At 38.1% G+C, this 17429-nt stretch overlaps 1 protein-coding gene across 4 annotated transcripts in view; it reads left to right on the forward strand.

Moving 5' to 3' along the window:
* kcnn3 (potassium intermediate/small conductance calcium-activated channel, subfamily N, member 3) overlaps positions 1–17429 on the forward strand; it is a 120754-nt gene that overhangs the window by 14168 nt on the left and 89157 nt on the right. The gene's annotated exons all lie outside the window — the stretch shown is intronic.

The raw sequence follows: 17429 nt of genomic DNA on the forward strand, positions 1-17429 counted from the left end.
AGACAATCCTGTCTCGGAGGTCTACAGACAATTCCTTTGCCTTCATGCTTGGTTTGTGTTTTGACATGCACTGTCAACCTTGGGACCTTATATAGACAGGTGAATGCCTTTCCAAATCATGCCCCATCAATTGAATTGACCACAGGTGAACTCTAATTAACCTGCTGAAACATCTCAAGAATGATCAGTGGAAGCAGAATATACCTGAGCTCAATTTAGAGCTTCACGGCAAAGGCTGTGAATACTTATGTACATGTGATTCTTTAGCTTTTTTATTATTAATAAATTTGCAACAATTTCAAAACAGCTTTTTTCATATTGTCATTATGGGGTATTGCATATAGAATTTTGAGGAAATAAATTAATTTAATCCATTTTGGAATAAGGCTGTAACATTAAAATATGTGGAAAAAGTGAAGCGCTATGAATACATACAGATGCACTGTATTGACTAGCTGCATCAAGCTAGTTGACCGAAATGCTGTGACAGTGTTAGCATTGTAGCATGATCACACATAAATGGCAGTTAAAACCATTTCCTACCTTTTCTTGTAAGCCAAGAAAATCCACTTCAATTAATGTTGACGGATGTTTTATCCACAAGAATATTGATCATTATTCCAACCTGCAGGCGTTCACATTAGTCCAGTCGTTCTTTTGGCTAGGCGGGGTTATTTTTGTGAATTGATTTTTTTAAATGAATTGTGAGAGTCGAATCATTGACCTATTCATTATTACAACTGGTGCTTTATTACGAAATTAATGTCTTAAAACAGTTGCATACCACCACCTACTGGTGGTTTTAGTTAATACATGGATAACTTAATTTTTACTGTAGTTACATATTTTTCTTTTTAATATTTTTATTTGAAACATGATTAATTAAAAAGAATGCATAAAGTTTCTTTAAATTGCAATAATTGCGCCTCAATGGGAAAAGTGATTACAGTTAAAGTGGAAAAGAGAATGCAGAAGGATGTCAGTGGAGTACTCTAAAAAAAGTTTAGGAAACGCTGATGTACAGTCTAGATAACCAGGTCATACCTATGATATTGAAATTATCACAAAATTAATGCAAAAGTAATGTAACATATTACAATACAGAGACAATAACATTGTAATACTGTAATCAGTTATTTTCAAATTACTGAAACTAATTATATATTATGTATTACATTTTAGGAGTAATTTGCAAATGCAACTCACTGTAAGTAACTGCCAATCACCCAAAATAAATAGCATGATTAATAGACACTACAGGTGTTGCTGTTTTTTTTTGTAAATGTTGAGCAGCAACAAGGATCATGTGGAAGTTACTGCTTTTTGCCCTGGCATGAGTTTCCACTTTTTGCAACAACAATTTTTTTTTTCTCAATTCATCACTAGCGAGTTAGGGTCTTTTGCCTTTGTAGGGCAGTATAGATCTGTATAATTTCTACACGTTTGTATGTGAGAGAATATGTGTGCATTGCTCCTCCTCAGATGTGATTCCTCAGGAGATGAGCCTCCATTCACACTTCATACACTTCCTTCCTTCCTTAAATAAGCAGGTTAAATGAGAGAGAGAGAGAGAGAGAGAGAGAGAGACAGACAGAGAGAGAGAGAGAGTGAGAGAGAAGAACAGCATGAAAGAGTGCAGTGTAAAACCTGAGCCATTGCATGTTACTAGCATTTTGTTGTGTTCCATCAAATATTTGCTCTTTCAAATCAGCCTTTTATTTTCTGTCCATGCTTGTTGACATTAGACAAGCTAAATGCGAAATAAGATTATTTTTGTCCTGAAGCACAGCTGACATATAAAAACATCGGACAATTCTGATGAAAAGCTTCTATTTAGCATATTTCTAATTAAATGTTCACAGTTTTCATAAACAAATTATATCGTTATCACAAAAATAATCATGGAAGTAGAGTGCATGGAGTCCTGATTAAAAAAAAAGAAATGATCATGTCATCCATTATATTTAGCTATTAATGGAGCAGAATATCAAATATATCAGTTTCTTTTTGTAGATCATGGTGTTTAAACTTGTTTATTATTTGTTATGGAACTTCCCTAAATTTTGAGGCATTTGGAGATTTCTGTTTGGTCCATTTTTTGGGGTCTTATTGCATGAATAAACATTACAAGTAGGTTGTTTTTGGTTTGGATGAATCTGTCCAATGGCACATATAGCTGCTGGAAGCAGTATGGATTAAATCCGTTCTCCTGCAACTCTTCTCATGTCCGCTCGACCCTTAACAGCCCTAAATACCTGGAAAAGGCTGCTGTCAAATCAATACTTAATTTTCACACCTTCTTCACTCCGTCACGCATCCCTGGGGAACATCTTCGCTTAGACTTGTTTAGTGGATGCGAGGGAGCGTGCCGATGCCTCAGTTGATCAACTTGTTGCCTGTGCACAAGGTCATGGGGCTCTGGTGTGTTTGTAGAATTCTTTAGGCTCATGAAAAATACATGCAAGTGGCAGGTTTTGTGGGAATTGGCAAGGGCGTTATTGTAAAAGTGTTTTGATGTAGCATTATTCAAGAAACCATGTGGAAGTGAGAGTTCACTATTTGACAATATTGCAACCTTAATATTGTAACTTGTTATAACAACAGATGACATTACAGAGTATGCCGAGGAAGACAAAAAAATTGATTGAGTTACCCTTTAGAATAATGGTCCATTAGTTAACATTTGGTATTGTATTTACTAACATTAAGTTTGAGTAATCTTATTCAACATTAACTAATTGTGCTTGTTAACATTAATTAATGCACTGTGAGTTAACATGAACTAACATTATTTAACTTAAATAACATTAACTGACATTAATGAAGATTAAGTAATACAGTAATAAATGTATTAATTGTTTGTTCATGTTATTAAATACATGAACTAATGGACCAATATTTTAGTCTTACCTTGAATTTTAATAGAATTTTAATGTAAATTAATAGCAATATTATTATTAAACCATGGCTCCAGATGGAAAAAAAAGGCTAGTGTACACCAGGAACGTTTTTACTGACACTCATCATCAGCTTTTTCTAGATTTCTTTCATCATTCATATCCAAGTGATTTTCACTGGTGATGAAGTCACTCCCTGACTTTAGATGCCACTTAGTGAAAAACAGAAATACGGTACTATGGCAAGCCGTTTTGACTTTTATTCATTCCCAGGATACTCTTGATATCAACAATTTAATTCTTGATATGAGAAATTAAATTTTTGATATCAGCAATTACATTTTTGATTTCAACAATTACCATTTTGATATCAAGAACTGAATTGTTGATATCAAGAATACATATCGTGAGAATGAATAAAAGTCAAAACGACTTGCCATACCGGAACACGAGATGGCGCTTCACAATTTTTATAAATCTCACCCTCACTTTTTCTCACGTCTTTTCATTGTGTTGTTATCTTGTTAGTTTCTCTTTTATTAACTCTTCTATAACCTCCTTCACTGCAGCACACAAACAGCTAATTAAAGGTTTGCAGCAAAATTTACAAGCTAAAATACGCAAGTAAAATGAAACTCACGATTTAATCTTATTTGATATGCAAAATTGTGTTGAATTATTATGTAAAAAAATTTAATTAAAATATAAATTTATTAATAAGGGCAATTTAAAGGCTTAACTAGGGTAATTAGGCAAGTCATTGTGTTACAATGGTTTGTTCTTTAGATAATTCAAATAAAATATTGCTTAAGGGGTTTAAAAAGTTTGACCTTTAAATGGCTTTTACAAAAAAAATGCTTTTACTCTAGCCAAAATAAAACAAATAAGACTTTCTACAGAAGAAAAAATATTATAGCAAATACTGTGAAAAATGTATTCTGTTAAACATCATTTGGGAAATATTTGAAAAAATCACAGGAGGATGTATATATATATTATACTGTATATTATATTCGGGGTCACCACAGCAGAATGACCCGCCAACTTATCCAGCACATGTTTTTCATGCAGATGATGCCCTTCCAGCTGCAATCCATCTCTGGGAAACATCCATGCACACTCATACTCTATGGACAATTTAGCTTACTCAATTCAACTGTACTGCATGTCTTTGGACTGTGTGGGAAACCGGAGCACCCAGAGGAAACCCACGCGAATGCAGGGCACGCAAACTCCACACAGAAACGGCAACTGACCTCGAACCAGTGTCCTTCTTGCTGTGAGGCGACAGCACTACCTACTGCGCCACTGCGTCATATATATATATATATATATATATATATATATGACCCTGACATATATATGACCCTGACTTGATTAATGATGCCACCAAATTTGAAAACTGTTTTAAAATCTTTGTAAAACCAATGTTTTCTGCAAGGTTTAGATTATGGTGTAGAATCTTGCTCATTATTAAAACAATAGTAGTCAACAGAAAGTCCCCACCATGATGTTAGAAAAAGGCAAAGCTATATTTGTGTGTAATCCATCTCTAAGACACATATATAAGGGCTGATCTAGTGGGCTGCGGGACCATAATCCCATTCCTGCCACACTAACGCTTTTACAACCCTCTCATGGGGGCAATAATCATCAGTACATAGAGAAAAAAGGGAAACGAGAGACGAGATGGACAGCCTGAGGAGGGGTCAGTGAAGGAGAAATGGGGGCAGTAGTGCACTGAATTAAAAGGACCTTCAAATGGCCGTTAATGCTAAGCATAATGTATGTGTGTGTGTGTGTTTATAACTGTGTGCATGAAGGTGAGGCTGTATGTGTCTTTCCATTTTTTCCTTTGCCTCTGAGTATGTAATTGGGTTTTCAGGGGTGTAATGGTGTATGTCAGGGTGTAATCAAGTGTGTGTGTATGTGTGTGTGTAGCAGTTGGCATGTAATTGGGCTTATCTCTGTGTGTGTGTGTGTGTGTGTGTGTGTGTGTGTGTGTGTGTGTTTGTGTGTGTGTGTGTGTGTGTGTGTGTGTGTGTGTGTGTGTGTGTGTGTGTGTGTGTGTGTGTGTGTGTGTGTGTGTGTGTGTGTGTGTGTGTGTGTGTGTATGTGTGTCTTTTTCATTAAGTGAAATACATTTCTGTTTTGGTTTTTAAGGTGTGCTTTTGCAGCATTTATTTTGTTTGTTTTGAGTTTTATTAGAAGTGTTTGGTGGGTAATCCATATTAAGAAAATGTCAAGCCATTTTAGCATTTGTTTATTTGTTATTTCATTTATTTACAAGTTTTACGATATGTAATTTCATTTCAGCTTGTTGAAAATTATTCAAATAAATGAAGAATGAAAATTCTGATGAAGAGAATTTAATGTTTTTACAAGCAGCGGTGGTAACTAAACAGGACCTATATGTAAAAATGCAAAAAGTTTATACCTGAGGGTGAGAATTAACACAAAAATTTTATTTTTGTATGGATAAAAGCAACCATTTTTGAAAGATTGACCCAAAGATTGGGTTTGTCCATATATCGTCAAATTTAAGTTAAAATAGTCCATAAAAGAATAAACCCAGAGTAAATTCGACTTAAAAACATCACTGTATGATTTAATGTAATTTGTTCAACCTTTTCACTGCTAAGAATCCATTTCAAAGTGTTGTTCACAGTGGCAGCTGGTGATAAAAATTGGTGTAACAAACGGAAAACCACCCTGAATAATTGTTAAATAGCCATTTGACAGGTGATCCATTCGTATATCATCACTGCATAATAAAATGGAAATTGCAATTAACAGAAACTAAAGGATGTAATAATATGTTTAACATAGGTGTTATTATCAATAATACATCTTCAGGATTTAAAAATAGCAAAGAGGCAAAACAATGAAAGGCATTAATTATGTGTCTGTGGGTTCTGCTATTGCCATGTCTTATTCATAATAAAGGAGACTGAAATTAGATGAGACCCTCAAAAATAGGATTGATATGATACAAACAAAAGAGGGAGTGTACAATTTGATGCTAGTCAATCAGAGAATAGCCTCAGTTTACCTGCTTGCAAAAGACTTCCCCTTACCCAATTCTCTTTAAGGGAAGCGATAGATAACCCTTTGAACAGAGATTTTTCAGGACCACACTTGAAACCAAGGGGTATGAAAATTTTACAAAATATACCAGCCACAACAGCAGGAAAGCTGCACCCGGAAGTAAGAAGATTCACAAATTTTTATTTTTTTGTCATTTTTGCGGATTTTTACAACAAACAAGCACATGTTTTAATATATTCATAATGGCGTTGGGGTTTTACCATCACGCTAAAATAAAAGCTGCTAAATTTTGCTATCTATAATACCTAATAATAACTCCTATTTAGTAGTCCCACAACACTCTGTCAATCAATGACTATCGAATATCCTGTGAGTAAAGTCTAGTGGATGAGAATGAGCTTTTTACAGTGTCTGATATAATGTTTATGTTGACTTTTGTGTGTTTTTTACATATATGAATATGGCCAATGTGTCAATGTGCAGTACAGTTACAATCTTATTGCCACATTAGATCGATATGATAACTTCATATATGCCTTCAGGGATTTCTTGACAATATATACCAAAAATTAAGACAACAGGTCTGATCGTCTGATCTCATATGAAGCAAGAGATTGCGGTGACATATGATGATGTGTGCAGGTGCTGTAGTGGTGTTTGAAGGACCAAGGGGAAGGGGAAGGGGAAGGGGTAGGGGTAGGGGTACAAAAATGGAATTGGGATTGGACCTAAATCATTTCATTACTTCTCATCTACCCAAAAGCATCTGTATTTGCCATGATGTTTTAGTGAAATGTAACTCAGCAGATACATCCATTTTAATCTATCTTGAAACTGCACCACAAAAGCTTAGAATAAACAGAGTGTTATTGCTCACTGGTGTAGACACAAATATGATTAACATTATACTTATATATACACCATGATTGTTCTTGTTTAAATGAGCCTTTAGGTTGACTTTGTTTAAAAAATTCTGTTAATTAGCAACATCCCAGTGTTTGTGATTCATTTTATTTGTACTTTCAAATTGCAATACAGGACCTTAATCTCTGCTCTGACAACTTTTGTTAAAAAGGTCAAAGTTACTTTAATTATTTTGTATAATGTTTCAGATTGTACATTGTCTGGTCAATGTCTTAGTCATGTAAAATGTTACAAATAACAGAAACAAACAAACTGAGCTACTAGAGTATTTCAAATAAATTTAATATTCAATAAAAAGTTACTTAGTTAAATTACATATATAACCCTTGTTTCCTAAAAAAGGAGATCGGCAGATTTGGCAAATTCCATTTCAGAGACCAATCACTTGTAGCTTGTACGAAAAAGGAACAATAAATGTTGCAGAAGGGAATCTGGATATAAGGCTAATCCCATTTATTTGGGTATTATGAATCTTGTAGGCAGTAACCCATTAGGTTCCAAGTTGGAGCTCTGCATTCAGAGTTGTGGTCATGGAGACATAACGTCTCCATTCCCCCCTTCAGGGAGTGAGGGTTGCATGTCTAACCATGACATTCCCTTACAATCAGTCACTCCAAATTACATCAGAAATCAGCAGTTTGGAAGCCACTTGAGAAAACATCTCAACCACTGATCCAGTTACAAGTTTGGGGTGATGTTGTCAAATGAATAGCATGATCGTACAAGAACCACCAAAGGTGTAACTATCTATTTGTCTTCCAAGATTTGGGAATATTGAATACTTCAGGGGGAAAGTTGTAATGAGTTTAACTACCTAAGTTTATGGCTATGGACTTACAGTAATATTAGACATAAACATAGATTAGGAAAGCATTATAGTCCAAAAGAGGAAGGATGCTGGGCGTCCTGGAGATTGCATCCCTAACAAGTGAACTAGACCTGCCAGGACAAGAGATTCAAGAAGGCCTGTTGGGACAGTGTAGAAGAATTTAGTTTCCTGGCATCCCTTGAAACAGATGTTCCTATATCAAGGCAAGTTTCAGGATGACACCCCTGTATCAGGACAAACAGGCTCCTGTACATTATGACATCATCCATTGATATAAAGTGGAAAATGAGACAAAAACTTAGGATAACACAACACTGATCAGGCAAGTTTGGGGGTCCTCTTAGGGTGCTTTCACACCTACACTTTTGTTTCGGAACGTGTCTCGTTTGCCCAGTTAGCGCGGTTCGATTGGCATATGTGAACAGGGACTGAGATCGCTTGAATGAGGTGGTCTCGGCTCGATTGAAACGAACCCTGGAGCGGTTCGATTACAGTGAGAAAGTGATCTGATCCGAGCACGGTTATATCACAGTGTTTTATGGATATGTAATAGGCTTACGGCTATATGAAGAGAGAATTATGAGTATGGCGGGAAGTTTCGCGAGTCTCCAGATGCCCGCAAACGAGTGATGATCTCCCGGTAATCTCACGTCTCCCTCCCGGTCCTCAAATAGGCATCGTCGCGCACCCTTTTCTCCCCTCCCCACCACGTCTCTCCTCAGACACGTCGCGCGCGCGCACCCTGTCAATCACCATCAAACCACCACCTCTCCTGACAGCTTAGCGGGACGCTGCAAAATAAACCCTGACACTCTGACCAATGTAGGGAGAGTTTACTCGCACGTGACTTGTTTTAGCTCTTTTGGTCCGATTAGAAACTTTGCAGTGTAAAAGCGAACCGCTCAAAGAGCAAAGAGCAACAATGTAACAATTGTAATCTCTGTTTCGGAACAACTGAATCGATTCACAGGTGTGAAAGCACCCTTAGTAAGGGGGCTCTAGCCTGAGTGACAATGTCACTCCAGGTCTGGAAACAAGGTTGAGACGGGCCAGTGTGCTGCTGCCAACAAAATTGTACCTCACCCTCATTGATCTTGAACAGGATTTAGCCTCTGTGTGAGCATCGCAACACCCTTTGAATGGAGCATGTTAAACTGAACTGGTTCAGGGTTGGTCATTATCCACTAGTTTTGGGTATGGCTTACGAGGTGTTAACCCACAATTTATCCCAGTTGAAAGATCAGCTTGATTACCCTCCTTCACTAGAAAGACAGCAATCTCTTTTTGCTCAAGCTAGGCTGGTAAAAAGTGGTTTTGTCCACGTCCAACCCCACATCATACATACATCCATCCATGAGCAGGAAGCATTGCCACTCCAGGCATGTGTTACAGTGCACATAACTCATCTTTAGGTAGGGAACCATCACATTCAGAAGAACCAGACTGAATTATGTCTTGATAAAGAGATGAAGCAACCACACTTGCTCCTTTAGAACTGCTCTTTTGGATACAACTCATGGTCCACTGTGTGAAGTGCCCAGGGACAGCATATTAACCCAGAGAACTGGCGCTGAAAACATCGTTGCAAGCACAGACTAGAAGTGGTTTCAGCACACATACAAGGTGTTGTGATCAGGCTCCAAATGCAGAAATCTGAGAGGGGACTCCCTACATGCTGCTTAAATACCCATATATATGGCAGAGGCCATGTATCCAGATTCACCTTGCCAATGTCTATTGGTCTTTTTTCATATAAACTAGGAGTAATTGGTCTTCTAAGAAGAGTCTCTGTACCTGAATGTTCTGTAGTGAATAAATGGAAATGCTAAAAAATCTGGGTCGTCTAGGCTAGGATATAGACCAATAAATCTCTTGCAAAACAGATCATATTCAGTGTGTGTTGTTGTTTTATTGGTTGACTTACAGTATATGCGTGTTCGTAGAGGTTGATTGAGGTTTATTTGCTGTGTTTTGGGTGAATGTAGGTCTCAGGTGATAAAGTGTGGCGTTTGGGATTGGATTGGCCAGAGGCTTCACTTCATTAGACTGCTTGACTTAGACAAAGTGCTCTGAAAGAAGGACACAAATGCTGCACATACAATCACATTAATCATCTGAAAATCTGTTGTGTCCAGGACGAGGCCCTTTAAGGTCTGGCCCACCCTGTGGCCATCTTAATTGTGGCTATTTTGGTAACACTTTACAAAAGGTGCAATTTGCAATGCATTTAATTCACACTAACAATAAGTGTTAACAAGTAACTAACAATGAACAGTACATTTGCTATAATATCATTGAAGTTCACCAAAACGATGACATGAATCTTTGACAGAATCTGTATTGTGTACATTTTTAAAGAAAAGAGAGATGATTTTATCTAATACTGTGTTCTTTAATGATAAAAATCCAAATCTACTGGCAACTGTCATTTTGATGGTCAAAAAACAAATACTGGTAACACAAAAGTAATGCCTTATGATGGCAGTTTGAGCAAAACAACCAGAAACTTAACATTATTTGCAATATTATTGTTTAATTTTCTCTGTTCCACTAAAGAAAAAAAAGTCAGATACATCTTGGAAGCCCTGAGTGTGAGTAAATTAGGCAAACTACTTTTTTTATATGTATAAATGGCAACACGATGGCGCAGTAGGTAGTGCTGTCGCCTCACAGAAAAAAGGTCACTGGTTTGAGCCTCGGCTGGGTCAGTTGGCGTTTCTATGCAGAATTTGCATGTTCTCCTCGCGTTCGCGTGGGGTTCCTCCAGGGGCTCCGGTTTTCCCCACAGTCCAAAGATATGTGGTACAGGTGAATTGGGAAGACTAAATTGTCTGTACTGTATGAGTGTGAATGAGTGTGTATAGATGTTTCCCTGAGATGGGTTGCGGCTGGAAGGGCATCTGCTGCGTGAAACATTTGCTGGATAAGTTGATGATTCAGTTCGCTGTGGCATCTCTGGAATAATAAAGAGACTAAGAGAAATTGTTTGTTAACACAAATTTCTAAACAGCCAATCACATATGGGAGCAATTAAATGCATTTAGACATGTAGACATGGTCAAGACAATCTGTTGCAGTTCAAACTGAGCCTCAGAATGGGGAAGAAAGGTGATTTAAGTAACTTTGAATATGGCATGGTTGTTGGTGCCAGACGGGCTGGTCTGAGTATTTCAGAAACTGCTAATCTACTGAGATTTTCATGCACAACCTACTTTAGGGTTTACAGAGAATGGTCCGAAAAAGACAAAATATCCAGTCAGCGGCAGTTCTGTATGGAAAATGCCTTGTTGATGCCAGTGGTCAGAGGAGAATGGCAGGACTGGTTCCAGCTGATAGAAAGGCAACAGCAACTCAAATAACCACCGAGCTATGCAGAAGAGCATCTCTGAATGCACAACACGTCGAACCCATAGACTGTAAAATATATGGACGCAGTGTCCGTGACGTCACCCATAGGTTTCTGAAGAGCGCAAAAGAAGCCAAAAATAGGCGCGGCCAACCGTCGCCATTTTGGTCACGCGTCATCACACCCATGGCGGGATACCAAACAAGGGCAAAGAGGCGGAGAGTGAGCGGAGCTACAGACACCTGCTAGCATTTAGCTTGGACCTGGTTCAGACAAACTTTACTTTGGGAGAAATGCTTAATACTTTATCACCTGTGACTCGTTTGTATTCTGACCACTTGTGCTTGGTTGTACACTATATCAATAAAGTGTTTAGACTTTTAAAAACACTGCTGTGATACATTGAGCCACTAAACATTGTTCTTATGACGTTTTTCAACAGGAGGAAAACGCGAATTACATCCAAACACTTTAGATATAGTCTGTGTTAGTAAATGTAAGACTATTGATGAAATCCAGCATAACACTGTATGACAACGCTTCAGATGACTGTTCTAGAGCCTACAGCTAATCAATCTGACAGATTCTGGAGTGCATTACAGCTCTAAATATAAATATAAATGATAAATGATCTTAAATAAAACAAATACATGTACAGAGATGGTATATAAGTATATAACTTTACTCACATGGGAAACGGAGGCCACGTGAATGGTTTGTGAGCACAATTAAGTGCCCTCAGCATGCCATGCCATCTAATAATTGTAGGAAACAAGTCCAAAAGGCAGTTGACTGTGTAAAGCCACATAAAACAACACAAAAATACGATAAATATGCCGAGTCTAGTCGCTAATCTGCAGGATTCAGCTGAGGTGACGTGACGGCGACCAGCGAGAACTAGCTGTCACTCAAGTGGCCACTCCCTTAATTATGCAAACTTAATATAACTTAATATAAAGGAAACGGATGAGTTATAAAAAAATTCAACCCCCTCACAGTTGTCATGAAGGGTAATATTAGCTGTATTAACCAAAATCTTTTTTTGTACCAGGCTGTAAACACCTTTTTTTCTGCTGTAAAGTTGGCCATTCTAACAGTGGGCTCAATTGAAATTTGCTCTGTTTTGGAGCCAGGAGGGGCAAGGACTAGCGGAATTTCAGATGAATTGCAGTTTTAGTTACTTCCGTATTGGCTTCCTGAGGGAGAGCGGAAGGTTGCCGCTTGGTCGAACCTTGAGAAGGATGGGCTACAGCAGTAGATGACCACACCAGGTCCCACTCCTGTCAGCTAAGAACAGAAAACTGAGGCTACATTTCCCACAAGATCATGAATATTGGACAATAGAAAATTGGGAAACCGTTGCCTGGTCTGATAAGTCTCGACTTCTACTGCGACATTCGGATGGTGGGGTCAAAATTTGGCATCAACAACATGAAAGCTTGGATCCATGCTTGTATCAACAGTTCAGGCTGGTGGTAGTGTAATGTGTGGGGGATTTTTTCTTGGCACACTTTGGGCCCATTAGAACCAATTGAGCATCATGTCAATGCTACAGCTTACCTGAGTATTGTTGCTGACCTTGTCCATGCCTTTATAACCACATCTTTTTATGGCTACTACCGGCAGGATAATGCGCCATGCCATAAATCACAAATCATCTCAGACTGGTTTCTTGAACATGACAATGAGTTCACTGTACTCAAATGGACTCCACAGTCATCAGACTCAATCCAATGGAGCACCTTTGGGATGTGGTGTAATGGGAGATTAGCAGCATGGATGTGCAGCTGACAAATCTGCAGCAACTGCGTGATGCTATCATGTCAATATGGGCCAAAATCTCTGAGGAATATTTCTAGTTGAATCTATGCCATGAAGAATTAAGGCAGTTCTAAAGGCAAAATAGGGTCCAAGCCGGTACTAGTAAGGTGTTCCTAATAAAATAGCCAGTGAGTGTATGTCTATATCAGGAAAACAGGTGCATTTTTATCTATCAACAAAATATAAAGCATGAAAGTCTAAAAATTGTGATGTGCATGAGAAAACTTTTTTTTTCTTTTATGACAGACCTCTTAATGCCTCTCAACACCAACACTGATGGTGACAAATATAACAGTTTATTAAGATACATGTAGCACCATCAGTGATAACAGTAAATATAACAATTGTTAAGGCTTGTTAACATCAACAATAACAATATACCAATAACTATGAATGTGTCCTGACCACTGAAAGATAACATTCCTATTCCAAGCAAGTGTGCTGCTGTCATGAAGTAAAATACAATGTATATTATGATCTTCTACAGCTTTATTTCAAAATCCAGTATTTAACATCTACTATGCATTCTGTGGGAATTTTCCTTTGTGTATGTATGCATCTAAACACACCATCCTACCTTTGGTGGGTAAGCTGTGATTCTTGTTTGTGTCAGGATTTGAAAAAGCTTTGTTAGTGTGTGTGTGTGTGTTTGTGCAAGTTGTACAGTACATTATGTGGCTTGCATTTGAGATGTTCAAGTGAGTCACTTCACCCTAACATCAGCGGCAAATGAAGAAATTGAAACTAAAGGAAGTAATTACATTAGAATCACAGATGACTGTGTGCATTTGTGGCGGTACATTCAACCGCGAATGTGTGCGTGTTGTGTTCGTGTGACACAGAAGGCTCAAAGATGACTGTGTATTCAGACGTCAGAGCCGCTTTTGCTCTGTGTTCATGAAAGGAACAGGGAGAAGTAAAAGCGAGGATGCTGAATAGATGGAGCAGTACTGAAAAGAAGATGAGCATGAGGCAGATTTTTTTAAGCGTGCGAGCGAATGCTGATGGGGTTAATGGAGCTCAGAAAGCCTATTAGCTCTGCATGGTGTCCATCATGAGGGGGATCAATATCTGCTAATCTGGTCACGGGTCATACTCGCTGTTCAACGTTCATGTGTAACTTCAGCTCTGGTAGTCATGTTCCAGATGCAGAGGACTCACTTAAGAGGATGGCAGCACATCATCAAAAAGAAAAAGGAAAATAAATAAGAAAATCAGTCATGCAGGAGACGAATTGAGTAGGATTGAAATTTTGACCTTCATGACTTCATATGCATCAATTGTAGTTAGCATCCTCAATAAAAGCATACAGTAAAGATTTTGCTGAACTCTATGAATGTGTGACATGACTTGTTTGAATTTTCAAGGCTCAAGGTGTTTTTTTGAACACTTTTTAATGTGCTTGTGGTTTTTAGAGATTTCATTTAAATGTGTCGAAGCAGTGCTATAGAAGATAATGTGTTTCTTGTGACATTTAAAAACCAGTGTCACACTGTTTTACAGTACCATACTGTTAAATATAAGGTAATATAATATAATTTGAACTTTAAAAATATATTATTTATTTTAAATTATAAATTCATCATAGCATATTATCAATTTTCAGAATTGCCATAAATGTTAGTGATCTTTTGTACACTACCTTACAAAAGTCTTCAAATATCCAAGTTGTAGGAACAACAAATAATAATGACTTCTAGTTGATCATTTGGCATCAGAAGTGGCTTTTATGAAAGGCAAAGGCCTCTAGATTACACTTATTTTACCAAAATATTATATGATCATGCCATGATTTAAAAAAAATAATTAATTAGAACAGTAAAGTCTGACTTTGCTTAGACAACAGTCTTGTCACTTAACAGAAATGATGTAGAGTTTAGAACATAAATCATGGTGCAGTGGAAAAAAGAATTAATATTGAGTATGACTCTCATGAGCTTGAAGGACTGCATCCATACATCTCTGCGATGACTCAAATAACTTATTAATAAAGTCATCTGGAATGGCAAAGAAAGCATTCTTGCAGAACTCCCAGAGTTCATCAAGGTTCTTTGGATTCGTCTTCAATGCCTCCTTCTTACCTCAGGCATACTCAATAATGTTTATTCTGGTGACTGGACTGGCCAATCCTGAAGCACCTTGACCTTCTTTGCTTTCAGGAACTTTGATGTAGAGGCTGAAATGAAATGGGCACCACAAATGTCTCAAAACCTCAGGCTGTTGATGTTGCCATCCAACCCAGTACTAGAAAACAACCACACACTCTCAGAGTGACACAATCATACACTACAGCCAATTCAGTTCTTCCAATGCACCTATAGTGCATGTCTTTGGGCTGTGGGGGAAACCAGAGCACCTGGAGGACTCTCGCACCCCCCCCATACTGAATGTAACCTCAAACCATGCTTTTTCCTTCACCAAACTTCACTGACTTGACTGACTTTCGCATGCACCCATACTGAATGTAACATCAAACCATGATTTTTTTCGTCACCAAACTTGACTGACTGACTTGACTGACTCTCACACGCCCCATACTGAATGGAACCCTTGAACCATGATTTTTCCTTTATCAAACTTGACTGATTTATATCAGAATCTTGGGTCCATGCAGGGTCCAATAGGTCTTCTACAATATTAGTGATGATTGTGATGCAGTTCAACAGATGATTCACTGGAAAAATCTACCTTCTGCCACTTTTCCAAATGATAAACTAGAAGTCAAGTTATTATTTGTTGCTCTTACATCTGGGATCGATGACAAAATGTTTTCAGGCAGTGTATTATATTATATTATATTATATTATATTATATTATATTATATTATATTATATTATATTATATTATATTATATTATATTATATTATATTATATTATTATTCATTCAGTCATTCATTTTCCTTTGGCTTATTCCCTTATTAATCAGGGGTCACCAGGGCGGAATGAACTGCCAACTTTTCCAGCATATATTTTACACAGCGGATGCCCTTCCATCTGAAACCCAGTACTGGGAAACACCCACATACTTTTGCATTCAAACACACTAAAGTTGCGGTCACGCTAGAGTTTGTGTGTGCAAAATTCTGTCGTACATCGCTGCAAAAAGGGGCTGAATTAAACAAGATGATTAGACATTGAAAAAGCGAGCGTTTTGCTTCATGTTTTATATTTCTGTCCCGGGAGATCATGTTTTGATCCTCGATTGGTCTCACGCAGTCAAGTGATGCAATTTCACAGGTCAGAGTTCACCAAGCTTGAACTTTGCACCGCAGCAACCTGCGAAACTTGACACATGACCCTGCGTTTCCGGTCTGACTTCCATTCATACTCATGAATATGGGGAGAAAGGCCCAGTGTGACCGCAGCTTTATACACAACGGCCAATTAAGTTCATCCAATTCACCTATACAGCATGTCTTTGGAGTGTGGGGGAAATCGGGGCACCTGGAGGAAACCCAGTGGAGAACATGCAAACACACAGAAATGGCCATCCAGGACTCGAACCAGTGACCTTCTTGCTGTCAGGCAACAGTGCTAACCACTGTCATTGTGCCACCCATACCTGCCAACAGTTTTCTCGGGAGTCTACCGTATTTCAGACCCATCTCCTGCCCCCCTCCCATTTTGTTATTCTTCCCCTCCCCTCGGTCCTCGGCTTTTTGGTACAGTTTATAACACCCCAGATTTGCCGAATTTGGTATAGTATCCAATCGCAGCGGCTGCCCAAAACCTGTTGCATAGTACAGTTACTTAGCTGTGTTGTTCAGACACCTCACTCACAACAGCTATCACCCCCACACCCCTCCCTAGTCCCCCTAATTTTCAGAGATAAATGTTGGCCACCCTATATACTATAATATATTATACATTTATAAAAAATGTAATTGTAGTCCATTTGACTACTTTTGAAATGGCACATAATAAAAATGCATTTATGCAGTGCATGTATATCTGCATTATTGTCTGTGCATATTTGTGTGTCTGTTTGTGTGCGTTTAAGTGAGTTTCTGGCAAAACAGACAGTCATTACCTTAAACCTGAACCATAGCCAACATCTCTAGAAATCCAGACTATAGGCTTGCTGAAGAAACATCTTCCAGAATAAATCACGTTGAGCGTATAGAGTCAATCAATCTTTCTGCCTATTAGAGAAAATCATCTTAAAGAATTGTTTGGAAGCCTGACAGATACTGAAACACAACATGTTGTAGTATCGATAAGCTGTTAGCCCTAGCGAGTGTATATGTTCCAGTTTGGAACCCAGTGTGTGTGTGTGAATGACAGTGTGAGGAGCTGTGGGTCCCTCAGAAACCGCTGTCTGTATGTCTGGTAGAATAATGTTTCCAGTATGGAGCCTTAAATTAGACCCACGGGTGGCCAATCTAATAATGTGTGTGCTTCAACTGGACGATATCGAGGCTCAGGATGGAAACAATTTAAAACTTTTGCTTTTCTGTCAAGGGAGAGTTTAGACTATGTGTGTGTGACTGTGTGTGTGTCAGTTGTGCTGATGTGTGTAGCAGATACTGGCGTGTGAGTCCGAAAGGTTAATTGCATTTGCAAT

The sequence above is a fragment of the Danio rerio genome, chromosome 16, assembly GCF_049306965.1.
Source record: "Danio rerio strain Tuebingen ecotype United States chromosome 16, GRCz12tu, whole genome shotgun sequence".
NCBI classification, from domain to species: Eukaryota; Metazoa; Chordata; class Actinopteri; order Cypriniformes; family Danionidae; genus Danio; species Danio rerio.